Genomic DNA, 12785 nt, shown 5'->3' on the forward strand with positions numbered 1-12785 from the left:
TCAGTAGCCCAGAACTTTCGAGTGTGGATTCTTAGGGTCACACATTCATGTCTGTTTATTCCTATGCTCATTTCCGTTACTGTGGTCTATAGATCTCATGTTCCCCCAATGTCCCTTGCTTCAATATATTTCTAGCAGGTGCCTTTGCTTTTCTTTTTCCTATCCCCAAGATTTCACAGTGCTGCTTGATAAATAAACTATCACTATTATAATGCCAAATGTTAGGCTCTTGAACCAAAGAACAAAGTTTTGCTCTGACCACGTTACATACAAGGGATTGCTGGAAGCAATTGTCTACTCTCTTAGTCTCCCTTATGGCCTTTGTGGTTTCATGACATGCTTCTATCTGTAAATTTCCTCTTTTTAACTCTTACTCTTCCCCTGAACAGTCCTTTATGCAGTCAGTCTGGTTTAACTAATAATTATCATTATCATTCATATTGGGCAGATCCTTTGTTTATCACTGGGCTGGGTGCCCACCTTGATCCAGTTAGTTGTCAGCTAAGTGCAAAGAACTGTCCATCTTTGCTTCCTGAGCAAAAGCCTTCGGATAAAAGCATCTGCAACTTCATTGCTCAAAACCTTAAAGTGACTCTCTGTTATGGCCACAAACACATTAAAACTTTCTCTCCGTGGTTTTTAGTTTCCCTGATCACACGACCCTTCCCTAAATTTTCAATTTTATTGCTGACTACTCTCCAATATGTGCTCCCTGCCCTAATTAAACCCGTTTCTTTCAGTTGCCTTCACATACTGTACATGTTTTACCTCTATAACTTAGCTCATAATGCTTATTCCACCAAAATGCTGCACTCACTCATTTCCTACTATTGACACTTGCTCATCCAGCCACAACTTACTCACTCTGCAAGAATCAGGTTCTATCACCTTCATAGAGCTTCTCCAAGGATTTTGTCTTATGTTGAGCCTCCCTTTTCTCATTCTTTTTGAGCATTTTAAGCACTGTCTTATTATCTATACCTTATTATCCAGGTTCTTGATTTAGTTTGCTTTTTTGCATAATGCTTTGTTGTCTAATTGGCTTCTGTGTGTCAGTATTGGCTTAGCACTGGACTCCTTGTGTATTAGGACCATATATTCCTGTGCTTATATGGCATGAAGTTCAAGACACAGTCAGCACTCAAATAACCATTGTATAGACAAATGTGAAGCAATTCTTCAAGCAGGAAATTCCGCAAATTATTGCTATGAGGGTGGTGACAAGTAATATTACCCAGAAAATACTACTTGGTCAATAAGAAACTTATTTCCAGTATGAATCCCCCATCAATGAGTGATTGTTTTTACTAAAGAAAAATGATTTTTTTTCCTTCTTCATCAGTGCATAAGAAACTTATTATCAGTATGAATCCCCCATTAATGAGTGATTCTTTTTACTAAAGAAAAATAATTTTTTTCCTTCTTCATAAGAGCACCTTAAAAAAGTAAATCTTTATCTGATTAAAGCACAAAAATTAGAAAAATCCTTGAATGAAGTAGAGGACTTGATTCTGGTGCCAAAGGCTATGGGTCGAGAGAAGAGGAACAGTGGATTTATGACAAGAGTAAGTAAAAAGTAACCCAGATTTAATTGATTCAAAAAATACCAAAATTTTCTTTGGGCCTTCCTTGTCAAGGTTTTGTATCATTTCCTAAGTGAGAAAATTAACATTATAACTTGTGTTGTATTCAAAGTTGCTTTATTTATTTGTGTCTGGGTTATCCGTATAAAAATTTTTGTTGTTCTATATGTTCCTTCTCATATAAACATTTTCAATTAAATGTTATCCCTTGTTAAAGATTCTCTATCTTTATTCTTATACCTAGGTGATAGAACTAAGCAGACCTTTGATTAGTAGGACTTTCTCAGTACATGTACTTCAAATTTAATTTAAATTATGATGAGCAAAAATGGGCGCTTATTGGCTTGTGTAACCTGGAAGTCAATGATAGATTTAATTTCATAAACATTTGATTCTGGGACTCTAATAATGTTATCAGGCCTTGCTCTTTATTCGTTGACTCTGCTTCTTGCTATATATCAGTTTGAATTTTTTCCACTCCAGATGAGCTTTTACATATGGTAGCTAAGGAAGTTACTAGTGGAGACAATTCTTCATGTTTCCAGCTTAGTAACAGTAAGTAGATATTCTCTGTCTAAACTTTGTGTTCAGAAAAAGTCATCCTACAAGACATGCAGTTCCTAAGAACCAATTGCAGAGGCACTGGGTTTTATGATTAGTCCATAATTTATTCAGACTTCCCTAGTTTTTGTCTAATGTCCTTCTTCTGTTCCAGAATTTACTCGAGGACACCATGCTACATTTGTCTGCTTAGTTTTGTTGACTGTGAGAATTTTTGAAATTTTCCATGTTTTTGATGACTTTGACAATTTTGAGGAGTACTGGTTAGGATTTTTGTAGAATGTCCTTCAGTTAGAATGTGTCTATATTTTTCTCATTATTAGACTGGAGTTATGGGCTTTGGGAAGGAAGACCAAAGGGATAAGTTGCCATTCTTATATCAAGATTACAGTCTAACAGCATGATATGTCACTGTAGATGCTGACTTTGATCACCTGACTGAGCTAGTGGTTTTCAGTTCTCACTACTGTAAACTCATTTTTATTTCCTTTTTCCATAGTGTAAGCTTTGGAAGAAAGTCACTCTGAGTGGGGAGTAAATATTCACCTTCTTGAGTGATGATATTTGCATGAATTATTTGGAATTCTACTCCATGGGAGATTTATTTACTTGTCACCATTTATTTATTTATATCTCTATGGGCTCATAGATATTTATACTTTGGGTTATAACCCAATGTTTTATTTAATCATTTATTTAATAAACTTAATTTTTTAGAGACATTTTACATTCACTGTAAAATTGTGTGAAAGATACAGAAAATTCCCATATACTCTCTGCCCCTACAAATGCACAGCTTCTCTCACTATAAACATCACACACCAGAGTAGTTCATTGAATTAATTCAATGAACCAATCTACCGATCATCATCCAAGGTCCCTACTTTACATTAGGCTTCACTTTTGGTGTTTAATATTCTATGAGTTTTGACAATTGTATTACAACCTATATCCACCATTATGGTATCATGTAGAGTGATTTCACCGCCCTACAAATTATCTGTGATCTGCCTATTCATCCCTCATTCCTACTAACCCCTGGCAACCACTGATCTTTTTACTGCCTCCATAGTTTAGCCTTTTCCAGAATGTCGTATAGTTGGAATAATACAGTGTGTAGCCTTATCAGATTGGGTTACATTTTAATTTCCTCCATGTATTTTCATGGCTTGAAAACCCATTTCTCTTTACTGATGAATTATATTACATTATCTGTATGTACCACAGTTTTTCCATTTACCTGCTGAAGAACACTTAGTTATTTCCAAGTTTTGGCAATTATGAATAAAGACGCTGTAAATATCTGTGTGCAACTTTCTGTGTAGACATAACTTTCCAACTCCTTTGGGTAAATGCCAAGGAGTGTGTCTGCTGACTTGTACAGTAAAAGTATGTTTGTTTCATAAAGTCCCAAGCTGTCTTCCAAAGTGGTTGCATGATTTTGCATTCCCACCAGCAATGAATGAGAGTTCCTATTGCTGTTCATCCTCACCAGGATTTGGTAATCATCAATGTTCTGGATTTTGGCCATTCTAATATCATACTTTTTGTTTTAATTTGCATTTCTCTAATGACATATGGAGTGTAGCATCTTTTCATATGTTTATTTGCCGTGTGTGTGTGTGTATGCGCGCACACGTGAGGTGTCTGTTTAGGTCATTGGCCCATTTTTCATATCAGGTATTTCATTTTTTATTGTTTCATTTTAAGAGTTCTTTGTATAATTCGGATAACAGTCCTTTATTAAATGTGTCTTTTGAAATTAATTTCTCCCAGTCTGTGACTTTTCTTTGTATTCTCTTGATGTGTCTTTCACAGAGCAGAATTAAAAAAAAAATAATAATGTCCAGCTTCTCAATTATTTCTTTCATAGATTATGCCTTTGGTGTTATATCTAAAAAGTCATAACCATATCCAGGCTAGATTTTCTCCTATGTTATCTTCTAGGAGTTTAATAGTTTAGTGTTTTTCATATAGGTCTATGTTCCATTTTGAGTTAATTTTTGTGAAGGTCTGTGTGTAGATTTATTTATTGTTTCTTTTTTCACGTATGTATGTCATTGTTCCAGTACCAATTTTTAAAAGGACTGACTTTCTCCAATGTGTTTCCCTACTCCATCAAAGATCAGCTGTATTATAGCTTTGGCCATTGGCAGCTCTTTCCATTTGCCCAGTGTCCCTGCTGACATATTTCCATTGTAACAACAACAAAAAAAAGAGCACTTCCTTACTTTCTGGCGCTATGAGATACTCCAAGTTCATCTTGTACGTTTCCTGCCCCATTTCTGGAACAGTCATTTCTTCAAGGAATCTTAGTTCCTTTTATTGGAGAATGCTATTTGAAACCAGGTTATAAGCGTTAGATGTGCTCATTTTTATTGGAATATCATTGTTTTAGCCTTTTTCAGATGATAGAGACATTAAATAGATGTGTGTCTACCAACGCATGTATATACACATGCACATTCAAACACACACACACACACACACACACACACACACACATTTCTATAGGCTCCAGCTATATCTATATTAAGCTCATCCATTCATACTGATGTCTCTAACTCTAATGCATTACCACATGTATCATTCTACCCTTCTCATTTTGCTTAATTATAAACTCTCACTCCAAAAATAAGAAATTGGGCTGTTACCATCCTCCTCATTTTTACTTGATTGTTCAGTTCTAGTATGCATGTATAATGGTTTCAAAATTGTTAACCCCACACTGCCACAGAAAACAACTTTATCAACTAGAATACGATATTATGTGCATTTATTATTTTTTTCCTTTACTCTTACAGACGCTATTCATTTCCAAAGTTACTTCACTTTTTTCCCACCCTCTTTAGATAAGGTTGTATCATACATTTGTAAAATTTATATTCTCATCACATTTTATGTTACATTCTGGAATCCCTTAACTTTCTAAATTTTTTTTTAAATGTCCATATATTAAGGTTCACTCTTTGTGCTGTAAATTTCTATGGATTTTGACAAATCCTCTATCCAACCATTATGGTATCATATCGTAAAGAATAGTTTACTGTACTAAAATAATCCCTTGTGTTTCCCTAATCAATAGACCCACCTCCCACTTTTCCCTGGCAATCACTGGTTTATTATCTTTACAGTTTTGACTTTTCCAGAATATCATATACATGGACTTGTACAATATATAGACTTTCAGTCTGGCTTCTTTCACTCAGTAACATGCATTTGAGGTTCATCAGTGTCTTTGTATGGCTTCACAGTGCATTATTTTAAATTGCAAATAGCTTCCCATTGTATGGATAGCCTACAGTTTGTTCATCCGTACACCTATTGAAGGAAATCTTGATTGTGTATATATTTTGATGATTATAAATAATGTTTCTATAATATTCATGATTAGGTTTATATAATCATTACTTTTCAAATCAGTTCAGTAAACATTTAGGGGCACAGTTACTGGATCCTATGGCAAAACTATGTTTAGCTTATAAGACACTGCTAAACTGTCTTCCAGAGTGGTGGCGTTTCATTCCTACCAGCAATGAATGCGAGTTCCTGTTACTCTGCCTTCTTGCCAGAGATGCATATTGTCAGTTTTTTGGATTTTAGCCATTCTAATCAGCGTGTAGTGCTATCTCATTGTTTTAATTTGCATTACCTTAATGCCAAATGATGTTGAGTATCTTTTCATATTCCTATTTACCATATGTATATATCTGCTTTGGTAAAGCATCCAAATCTTTTGCTCATTTAAAAATTGTATTATTTGTTTTTTATTGTTGAGTTTTAGAGATTTTTTTTCCTGTATATTTTGGATGGATACAAATACTTTATCAGATACGTGATATGGAAATATTTTCTCCCATTTGTGTAGTTTATCTTTTCATTCTCTTAGCAGTGTCTTTGCAGAGCAAAAGTTTTATTTGAAAAAAAAAGGAAAACAGTTCAACTTATCTATTTTTTCTTTCATGGATTGTGCTTTTCTTATTACATCTAAAAGCTCATCACCAAAGTCAAAGTTATATAGTTGTTCTTTCTATATTTTTCCACAAGTGTTATAGTTTAGAATTTTATATTTAAGTCTATGATCAATTTGAAGTTATTTTTTAAGATGTGAGGTCTGTTTTTAGTTTCTTAAAATATGTATGTCCAATGTATACCAGCACCATTTGTTGAAAATACTGTTCTTTCTCTATTGAATTGCCTTTGTGCCTTAGTCACAAATCAGTTTACTGTACTTGTATGGGTCTATATTTACAGGTTAGCTAACTACACAGTTAGAAGGCACAGTCCCCACAAGACTATTCTCATATCAGGTATCAGCCATAAGTTCAGGGGTCCCTTGGACTATCCTCACTTCAAATTAGTTGGCTACTGTGATTTCTAACCTTATGTGTCCCCTAAGCTAGGTTACAGTACCCAGACCCTTACTCAAACACTAGTATAGATGTTGCTGTGAGAGTATTTTGTAGAATGGTTAACATCTATAATCACTTTAAGGAAAGGGAATTACCTTCAATAACGTGGATGAATCTAATCCAAATCAGTTGAAGGCCTTAAGAGCAAAACAATGGGGTTTTCCAGAGAAGAAAAAAATTCTGCTTCAAGACTGCAACATCAACTCCTTCCTGAGTTCCCAAACTGCCAGCCTGCCCTACAAATTTTGGATTTGCCAGCTAGCATGAAATAACATGAGCCAATTTCTCATTAAAAAAAAAATCTTCCTCCCTCTCTCTCTGTCTCTCTGTCTCTCTGTCTCTCTGTCTCTCTCTCTCTCTCTCTCTCTCTCTCTCTCTCTGTCTCTCTCTCTGTCTCTCTCTGTCTCTCTGTCTCTCTCTCTCTCTCTCTCTCTGTCTCTCTGTCTCTCTCTCTCTCTCTCTCTGTCTCTCTCTCGCTCTCTCTCTCTCTGTCTCTCTCTTTCTCTCTCTCTCCATATATATCTCCTGGCCATAATATGAGACAGTACACATAGAGTATTTCCAACAAGGGGGTAGCTCGTCAGAGCCTTTGTTATCCAGAGCTTTTATTGAGCCTTGATTTTATACTTCTTGCTGACCTTTAGTCTCCAGCTCCTCCTAGAGATTGAGCTAATACCTTTAATCTTTAGTCCCTCTGGAGCTCAGAACCAATATGGTGTGGCCCAAATCTCCCATGATAAATCATGTTGTTATGCTGTCTGGTGACCAAAGTCCCTGGCAGAACATTCCAGGAACTTGAAGATCACCTTCCAGACACTGATGGCAAAGCTCAGACCTCTCTTTGGGTAAGATTAGTTCTTCACTACACATCATATAGTATAAGACAAAAAAATTATATTAAGTTTAAATGTCATGAAATAGAATTTAAATATGCATGGTAGTGACAATATTTACCGGTGCTATAAAAATATAGACTTTGAGACTTGTAAAAAACTTGTTGTATTTCCTTTTCTATCAGAAAATTGATAGTAAGTTAAAATATGTTTAAATATTTTGGAGCAGAAACTTTTTAATAAGAAAAATGGTATGCAATATATGGTGATGGAAAGAGAAATGTCTCTGAGTGGTGAACACATATTGTGATAAATAGATGCTATATTACAGAATTATACACCTGAAATCTATGTAACTTTACTAACAAACTTTAATTAAAAAAAAAGAGAAAGAAAGAAAACTGGTTAATTTTTGTCCTTAGGCATTTTAGTTGGTAAATTCTTTCTGTGTTATTACATACCAGTCTGTACAGGATATTGTTTATCTCTAACATGGTAAGAAAATGAAGAACCCCACACATGGTCTTTCCCTCATAAAAGTATTCTTCTCAAAAGGTGGCAGTTCTTTAAAGTTAGCTATCCATTCCTTGCTTATAGTATATAGTATTATTTTGTGTGTGTCTGTTTTTGAATTACTATATAAAAGTCTCATTGGTATCCGTCAGCTTACAATACTTTTAAATAGCACCTCAAAACAAATTTAATTAAAATCAAAATAGCTGTCTTCATTTCACTCAATCACATTAATTTCTATAGTGCCACAAAAAGGCAATCACCACTTACTTTAAGGTTTAGCTTATTAGAGAGAGAGTGCTAAAGGAAGCTGGCTAATTTTTGAGTAGCGGCTATTTTTCCTTTAAAAATAAGCAGCTTAAGCTATGGCTGAAGCCACATGATGATGTGTGTCATGCTCACTGGCTGTGTTACTTGGATGATTTCAGAGAAAAACACTATTTGAACATAGGATTTTTCACTCCTCTGCCTATTATCTCAAGCTACCCATGCTGGGTCTATAGGGTGATTATGTCTGATTCAGTAGTCTGTAATATTCTCATCTTACATGGAAGTGTTGCATACAAATCATCCATTAATAGGGTAGAATAGAAGATATCATTGAATGCTAATTTAAGATTCGGTAGATGCCTTTTCAATTTTGCATAGCTTCAGGGGAGGCATCCCTGAAAACTGCTTTCATTTAAAGTTTCTTTCATTTCCTCACTAATTCATAAATTTATTTTCCCTTAAACATAACTGCATCATTTTCCTTTCTCTTTGGTACACTGTTGCAGTGAAGCAGAGACTGAAAAGGTCTTTAATATCATGGATAGTACCCATATTATTTTTGAGTCAGTCATTTTGTATTGAAAAAAATTTCACAACTAGATCCAGCCTTGATGAAATCTAGTCGTAGTGCAGTACAATCTGTTTTAGTTCATAGCTTTTTGACTCAGGTTGTCATGTAAAGGGAAAATATGTCATAGTTTAAGTTTGGTCTCTCTAAATAACCCAAACTTTTGAAATAGATACCTTATATTTATAAACTTACCCTAATTTTTCTAACAGTAAATATTTGTCCTTTTTTTTTTTTTTTCTAGTCAAAATACTATGAAGAAATAATATTCTTTAAGCAGCATCAATTAGAGCAGTCTCAGAGCTGGCTACAATTACATAACATTAAATATACTGGAGCATGCATTCATTTATTTACTAAATATTAGTTAATTCACATTAGCTTAGAAAATATTACATTATTGTTAGTCTTGTAATTATTAGATTTAGAATCATAATTATATTAAGTAATACAACATAATCTATATGCTATTTATAGAAAGAAAATATGTTCACCTAAATTTTAGAATTATAGTGTTTTGTTTTGTTTTTGCGAACTAAATATTTGCAGGTATGTTCTAAACTTGAAACTGATGTTTAGCAAGTGAGTTAAAGAAGGACATTTGTAGATTTTTATACTTATTTTAGTTTTTATACTTAAAACTTTGAATTTAGTATTAAGATCAATTTCTTTGCAAAAGTTTATCTTGCTTGATATTTGTCTGTATATTGACAGGGAGGATTTTAAATAAACTATTTTTATGCTATGTATACAGAGTTGAACTCTGGGCTCTCAATCATCCAGTCATTTGTTATGTTCTCTGTTAAAGATTTCCTTAGTTTGCCTCTTAATAAAACTATTGAGTTCCCTTTTGTTATTGTTATTTTTACAAAGGAACACCAACTATATTCCTGGATTGATTGAATGCAAAGAGATATTATTTCATATCTCACAGGTATTTGGCTTAGAGTTTATTCTCAAATAGAATATCGCTCAATATTTATGAACAACTCAACTGATGGAGTCAGTAATTGTGGATAAGTGACAGTAGTAGGATGTGAAAATTCGGTATGGTATCACATCAGTACTCTCCAATCTTTGTTCTCTGAGGTATCTCGGATGTTAATTGGTATACACAAGGTGGGGAAAAAATATTCTGAGCTTAAAAATATATGGCAAAACTATGCTAAACTAATGTCAACATTTTGGTTTGTGTGTTTTTTAAAACAGCAGTAATTCTCAAAAGTTTTTATCTATTAAAAAAATTGACAGGCTGATTCAGAGTCAGTGGTGGAATTGGGCAGTAGATATGGACAAAATTTTACTTAGGGAATGCCTTTATTATTTTATTTTTCAAAGATGGCCCTATCCGTTTTAATCAGATAGTAGTGTTCAGAATACTTGGATATAGTATGAGAAATACTGATATTGGCATGAATTTTTAAATTTACCTCTGGATTAGGATATAATAGTAAAAATAGTTACCTAGGTCATATAACTTGAGACTTTTATAGCTTTTATTGCTTTAACTGAATTGTTCTGTAGTATGATTTCATTGGCTTATATTCAAGGGCACTTCGGAAAACTGTCCTATGAAGTTCATTGCTTTGTCTAATGTAAGGATATTATTATGATATATAGATATTGGCAAGAACATAAAGCTGTGGCGGGTTGTATTTTCCCAAAATGACCTCAATATATTTCCCATCTCCATATGCTCTTATGCAATGTGACCTTGTCATTTCTCCATTAAAAGGTGAATGTCTTTCTCCAACCCTTTAAATCTGGGTGGGCTTTGTGACTGACTGCTTTGGCAGAAGTAAACTGCATGGCTTCAGAGGTTAGGTGGTAAGAAGTCTTTCAACCTTTACGGGGACATTTTTGGAATGTTTGCTTTTGTAATACTCTCTCAAGGACCCCAGAATCTATGCTGTGTGAAAGCCAAATGGCATGGAGAGTCCATGAATGGATGTTGGCTGGCAGCTTCTGTTGAGATTGCAGTGGACAACCATGTTAGATGGCTGCAACCCCAGTGGACATCTGACTGCAGCTTCATAAGAAACCCTAGGTGAAGGATACCCTACTAAGCCCAATCAACCAACAGAAATATGAGAAACAATAATACATCATTTTTAAGGCACTAGGTTTTGGAGTGGTGTTGTTACAGAGGAACAGAAAACAGGACAGAACTTGAGTGAGTAAAACACTCCTGTTTTACTAAAGTTTTTCCCTCTATTTTTTGACTATACCTTTGAATCAACTCTCATGTGCTTGACATTTATTCTATCTAGTTTACAGTTTATACATCTTTTTAAAGGGCCTAAAATTCATTTTGTAAGAAGTTTGAATGTACAAAATTCTTTGTGCGTAAAATTCATATCATGTCCAAGTCAGAAATTCTATATTTTCCACATACTATTTCTGAGTTTTATAAAAGCAGTGGAGGCATTCTAAAAAACAACATTGTATTTCTGGTCTCAAGGAAACAGAGATTTGGTGAGCAGGAAGGTGTTTCTATTCTACTTTTGCAACAAGCAGAAAAAAAATGTTCCACTATGTATTCAAGCTATTTATGCAAATCTATTTGGAGAAAAAAAATCACACAATGCTAAACATGTCTTATACTTTAACACAAAGAAAAATAAACAACTACGTTTCTGACCTCTGAGGCATTCTTTACCAGAAGGATGAGGTATGCAAATGAAGGTGACAGATATAACAAAATGTCTGAATTCCTAAATTAGCAACTAATAGAATTCTTAGTTCATTTATCTCAGAAATTTGCAATATCTAGTTTACTAAATGTGGAAACTAGAAATTACCTTTATATAATAATAAAGACATCTTAATGTTCAGGAAACAATGCTAAACATTTAAATAACATTAAAAAAATAGGTAAAAACCAAATGCTTTCTACATATGAATAACAGGCATTTATTAAAAAATATTTTTTTCTACTGAAGATTCCTATATTATTTTTTTCCCTCAAGTATTAAAATAGCTCATTTGCTTTTGCTCTTAAAGGAATCAAGACTGTTTTAAAGGAGCATGGTTTCCATGTTTTACATTAGGTGAGAGCAAATGAAATAAACATGCAGAGTCCTGAACAAAGAATATGAAGCACCCAAACAATGCCAGTATACATTTCTCTCTCATTTATAGAGATATATGAAAAGGGGAGAATACCCGATTATCATTGCTTATATACACTGTTTAAAGAAGAGATTTTAATTTTTCAAGTTCATGTCAATGCTAATAGTGTGTATATTTAAATGTATATTTAAATATATATGTATTTAAATGTATATATGTATACATTTAAATATATATGTATACATTTAAATATATATATGTATATATACACATCTTTGTACAGGAAAGCCGTTTTAATCAAATTGTAGGACATTATCTCTGCAGGCGCAGAGATTTTACATGTATGGAACAGCGTGGGGCTGGGGTAGGCCACCCCAACTCCAAATAACTCAATAATATTGAATATTTTAAATTCTCTCTGAAGTCCTACTAGCTTCACAATGGATGGCAGTGAGATTTGGGGTTAGAGGTTTTGAATGAGGAAAGACAGAGGTTGGGAAGGTAGATTGGGAGGTGGTAGAAAATAGAGAAGGTAAACCTACAATTTGATTTTATCATTACTGATTTTTAATTTTTACTGTTTCCTTGCCTGTTTCAGAAATAACTTGCTGATAAATCAATAATGTGGAATTCCTCCCTCTGTGCAAGAAATTTGTGCCTATTTTATATTAGTTTGCTTTTCACTAGTAAATTCCACTACATACCTAGAATTGGTACCTAGTAGGTGCACAATCAATAGCTGTTCACCCAGGTTATAATAAAAATAGCTAATACTTCGATGTCACTTGCTATGTGCTAAGCACGGTTGTAATTATCTTCCATTTATTAAGTGATTTTATTCACATAACATCATTATGAGGTAGGTACTATTGTTGTCTGCATTTCCTAGATGAGACAGCGAGGCACAGGGCCATAACTTGCCTGAGATCAGGTATTTCACTGGTGGTAGAAATGGAATTCTCGCCCAGGCAAT

The sequence above is a fragment of the Rhinolophus sinicus genome, chromosome 14 (assembly GCF_057876585.1).
Source record: "Rhinolophus sinicus isolate RSI-liver-muscle chromosome 14, RSI-T2T, whole genome shotgun sequence".
In the NCBI taxonomy this organism is placed as follows: Eukaryota; Metazoa; Chordata; class Mammalia; order Chiroptera; family Rhinolophidae; genus Rhinolophus; species Rhinolophus sinicus.